The 5,132-nt window shown below is 38.1% G+C and overlaps 1 long non-coding RNA gene across 2 annotated transcripts; it reads right to left on the bottom strand.

Moving 5' to 3' along the window:
• Positions 1-406: 406 nt before the first annotated feature.
• LOC137089700 (uncharacterized) lies at positions 407-3,976 on the bottom strand. 2 transcript variants are annotated; one of them, XR_010907763.1, is made up of 4 exons: positions 3,871-3,976; positions 2,253-2,403; positions 2,055-2,144; positions 407-1,506 (listed from the first exon to the last, which is right to left on the bottom strand). It is a non-coding gene; the product is annotated as an uncharacterized lncRNA (long non-coding RNA). The 2 variants fall into 2 exon arrangements; XR_010907762.1 differs by lacking the exon at positions 3,871-3,976 and having other exon boundaries at positions 2,253-2,605.
• Positions 3,977-5,132: the final 1,156 nt, after the last annotated feature.

The raw sequence follows: 5,132 nt of genomic DNA on the forward strand, positions 1-5,132 counted from the left end.
ACCCTTGGATCAACTTAAAAAAATTGAAGTAATCGATCACACGAAATATTTTACATTGACTCAAGTAAATAATTTAATTTAGTTTAATTTGAAAAGTTTAAATCCATGCAACCACTTTTTAAAGGTTGATCAAACTAATTATTTTAGATTGGAACAAACTAATTATTTTAAATGGGATCAAACTAACAAATCATTATTTTATGTTGGGATAAACTAATTATTTAAATTAAAACAAAGTAATATTTATAGGCCAAAGTAAATTAATTATTTTAGGTTGTCTCAAATTAAGATGTCATTATTTAAAATGTATAATCAAAACAAAAAAAAAGCTTTTAAAACATTTTGATCAATGACTATCATAACACTTTCCTTTAGAACACATTTATATTTATTGCTCAATGAACATGTTCACATGTATGAAGAACAGTCTGCTTCACACAAAAATACAAATTTGTTACAAATAATCAAATCACCACTTGATGACATCACATTAGTAGTAATATTAAATTAGGAATGTTTGTCCTGACAACACAGTTCACCATAAAACATCCTAAAATACAATTAAAATATTAAGATACAAATGTATTTCATGTCCATAAATGTATATGATGATGAACAGTCTCTTTCAGCTGAACACCAGAGACAAATCCTGGAACTGCTCCTCAGACAGTGAACAGTGAACACTGCATCAGTTTCTGATACAGAGCTGTAAGCTCTACATTTAAAGGGTTAGTTTACCCAAAAATAAAAATTCTGTCATTAATCACTTATCCTCATGTTGTTCGACACTCGTGAGACCTCTGTTCATCTTCGGAACACAATTAAAGATGTTTTAGTTGAAATCCGATGGCTCAGAAAGGCCTTTAATGACACCAATGTCATTTCTCTCTCTTAAGACCCATAAAGAGTTCTGATTGGGCCAGCGCTTCCCGTGATGTGATTGGACAGCAGCTTAGCGCACTTTGCCCGGAAAGGTCCCGCCTCTTACCATAACGGGGCGATGCAAGCGCTGAATGCGCGCTCTTCTCCACGTAGGAGAGCAACGAGACCACGCCCCCTATTTTGTGTGTTCTTGTGGGTGGAGGGTTAGTCAACAAACGGTTCTAGTGACGTCATTACAGCAGGAAGTGCAGCGGTGTAGTCCAAACCGGCCGTTCGCTGTAGGCTTTGAAAGGGAACTTCTGTTAAATAAAATATCTCGCTTGGCATTGAACTTTGAGCTTTATAATTTTACAGGTATTATTTATGCTCTAACAGCAACATTTCACACTAACTAAAGTTTGAAAGATAGAATTGCGAAGAACGGGACCTTTAATGACAGAATATTCGTTTTTGGGCGAACTAAACCTTTAAATATAACCTATTTGTATGCAATATAGCAAGCAGGTTCCGGACCTCTGATCCTTCAATGACAATTTTAATGTCTTTTGGTGGATGAAGAGGATCCTCTTTCCCAGTGATAAAGATCGCCATGGTTGTTTGCTCCAGTTCTTCAATCTCATTTTCCTGCATAAAAAAGAAAGAGAAAATAAGTACATTATAGTTTCAGAACTCTCCCATTTTCAGCTCTTATACACTCTAAACTGAACTTGAATAGGCGCGTGACGAGTGAGAGCAAAGCGAGGCCGGTAAGTAATTGGATGATCAGTGCCAACTGCACGTCACACTGGTCTCAGAGCTTTCACAGAGGAGTGAAGGGAGAATAAAAGGAGGAGCGACGACAGTGAAGGAAGAGAGGACCAGGCCTGGATTTTACATAGCATATAGGTGTTAAGTCATTTGCAAATGGATTCCTTTGGACACACTTATTTTGACAGTGTTCCAGGGAAGACAAGGAAAAAAAAGATTGTTTTGGTACGTCTGGACATGGTCTAAGTGTTCACAGCTCAAAATTCAGCATCAAAGATTTCTCATAAATAGTGTTAAAATCTCATCTTGTGAGCTGAGTTTCTCATCACACCCCTATTTATTAAAAGTGGCTAGGAAAACCTAGACTATGACCATGTTAGTCTGTAGGTGTTATTTGTGTGAGCAAGTGAGAGAGATGCCCTTACCTGGTATTGTTTGAAAAGGTGCGCAAAAGGTTCGCCGAGGTAGATCAGAGATTTGAGGATGCATTCTCTTCTGATGGTGATGTCTGCAGTCTGAGTAAGAACAATAACTATGAATTAAAATTAAACAATTAAAAAAAAAAAAAAAAAAAACACTATTCAGCCATGGATCAGTGATCTGATTATCAAATTCATAGATACCTCATCTAAAACCTGCAATGTCCTGGTGGACTCCTCCCTTGCTCCTGATGACCTCCAACAGTTTGGTGGAGTGCTTGTCCAACTGCACCAAGAACTTGTAATCCAACTTGTTTCAAAGGAACTGTTGTAATTCGCATGAACTTAAATTGATCTTAAAAGTAGAGCATACAGAAATAAGTTTAGAAGATGGTGAACACAAAACAGAATCCCCAGCACAACCGTACTAAATTACAACAACAACAACTCATTAGTGAATCAACAGTTAGGTCTAAAAATGTGGAATGCCAGGGTATGGCAAATGCCATACGTAAACGAGTAGTCGTGTGCCCAGTCTATTCTCTGCTATATGCCGACCTAAAACATAAAATCATCATCAAAGCAGTCCATATGTGACATCAGTTAGTTAATTCGAATCTCGAAGCATCGAAAATACATTTTGGTCCAAGTATCACAAAAACTATGACTTTCAATCTACGACGTGTTCCTCAAAAAAAGATTAAAATGGTTCATGAATCAGTGAATTAATCAATGATTCGGATCGCCAATGTCACGTGATTTCAGCAGTTCGGATCGCGTGTCGAACTCCCAAACTGCTGAAATCACGTGACATTGGCGATCCGAATCATTGATCAATTCACTGATTCACGAACCGTTTTAATCTTTTTTTAGGAACACGAAAGAGAAGACAATGCTGAATAAAGTCTTTTTGATATTTTTGGACCAAAATGTACTTTCGATGCTTCAAGAGAATCTAATCAACCAACTGATGTCACATATGGACTACTTTGATTATGTTTTTATTAGCTTTCTGGAAATGGACAGTAAAGTGGGCATTGACTGCATATGCTCTGGGACTAAAATATAAAATATCTTAAACTGTGTGTGAAGATGGAGGTCTTAAAAGTAAGGAACGACATTAGGGTGAGGAGTTAATGACATTAATTTCATTTTTGGGTGAACTAACCCTTTAAGAGCTGGAATAGAGTGTGGCCCCTTTAAGAGCTGCGAGTTTCACTATTGAACTGCCGGTATTTTGTGTGTGTGTGGAACTGTGCTGCGATTCACGCAAACTGTGAGAAACACAGACTCGGGAGCACTCTTTTTCAGAAAAGTAACCTGCTTATTCGTTTTAGCCGATTGTAATGTATTTAGTTCAATACTTAAGCAGTGATGGTGTTAATGATTTACCTCAGATATATGAGCAAGCGCTTCAGCGCGCTCGGACTGCAGAGAATGTGCTCAGCGAAAAAAACACACTTTTCTTTTGAACTGGAGTGTAATAAAAGTTAAGCAGAAAATATTGTAGCTTATAACGTATAGGCTATAACTGCACTTGTTTCGAGAAATGTTATTGTTAACTCTTTCCCTTGAAACGGTCAATGCCCCCACAAAATGAATTTAGATAGTTTGCATGCATTTAGGTTATTACTCACCCGCCCAATGAGGGGCTAAAATAACCGAACGTTATAGTTTGAATGAAGATTACGAACATTTCGAGTGCTATCTTAAAAGTTAATTTACACGCTATCAAGCGTTAGCGCTGAAATTACGGCCAGACTCAAGTCCCGTCAGATATACTTGAGGTAAAAACGTTAACGGTAGACAAAGTTTCTCTTACCTTATCAATGTTCCTCGTAGTTCTGTCTCGGAGCCTGGCTGGATGGGTCTGACGTCCGTTGAAATGTAACGTTACCGTCACGGCCACCGCTCAAGTTCGTGCTGTGTTCTTCTCAGACAGTTCTCAGACTTTTTTTTTTTTTTTTTTGAACCACAGAGAGCGGGATCTCCAAGTCAACAATGCGCATGTGCAAATCCTGCTTAATCTAAAAAAAATGCTCTGATCAAATTAATAAATTCAGTTTAACGTCCCGCTGCCCATTTAGATTCTATCAATGTAAAAAAATGGATTGAACCATAAATCTAAGCTAAAATGTTTACTTGACATGAAAAAATTAAAAAAATTAAGCTATTTCAATGAGAAAATACACATTAAACGAACAACACTAAAGTTATACTTTTTTCAGTGTATTGTAATGCTCTTCTGGCTGGCCTTCCATCATGCACTTACCCTTGCAACTGATCCAGAATGCAACGGCGAAGAGATTGCACGTCACGCCTCTCTTCATCAGACTACACTGGCTGCCAATGGCCGCTCGGATCAAATTCAAGGCACTGGTGCTCGCCTACAAAGCAACTGGCTCTGCACCGCTTTTTCGGACTTACACACCCTCCAGAAGCTTGCGTTCTGCAAGTGAACGATGCCTCGTGGTTCCATCCCAAAGAGGCATGAAATCTCTCTCACTGACCTTTACCTGGACCATTCCCACCTGGTGGAATGACCTGCTGATCTCAATTCGTGCAGCTGAGTCTGTAGCCATTTTCAAAAAGCATCTCAAGGCACATATTTTCCAACTGCACCTGACCAATAAAGACTAGCACTTAACTATCCAATTAAATGTTCTGTTTGTTTGTCTTAAAATAAAAATAATAATAATTGTTTATTGTGCTCGATTAACTGAGACTTCTTACAGCTCTTGCAGGTTGTTGCCCTTTTTTGTTACTATTGCTCTTCCCTTTTTGTAAGTCTATCTTCAATTTAAAACTATCTTCATAATCAGTATTCAGCTTCTTTACCAGATCCAACATCGACTGACTTGATTGACTTCAGTACTTGCTCTGCAGTAAATCGCTGATCCATTTCAAGATTAGCTGATGATACTTTCAACCCAGGCTCATTGGAAATATGTTTTTCTGCCTACATTTTTGCAACACCCTAATTATGTACCTCCAGGTCCGTTTACCTGCACTTTTGGGGTAAAATTTCCACCGGAGGCACTAAGTGGTAATATTTTTTTCTCCATTCCAGATGCACAACATGAC

This window comes from Pseudorasbora parva, chromosome 9, assembly GCF_024679245.1.
Source record: "Pseudorasbora parva isolate DD20220531a chromosome 9, ASM2467924v1, whole genome shotgun sequence".
Classification (NCBI taxonomy): domain Eukaryota; kingdom Metazoa; phylum Chordata; class Actinopteri; order Cypriniformes; family Gobionidae; genus Pseudorasbora; species Pseudorasbora parva.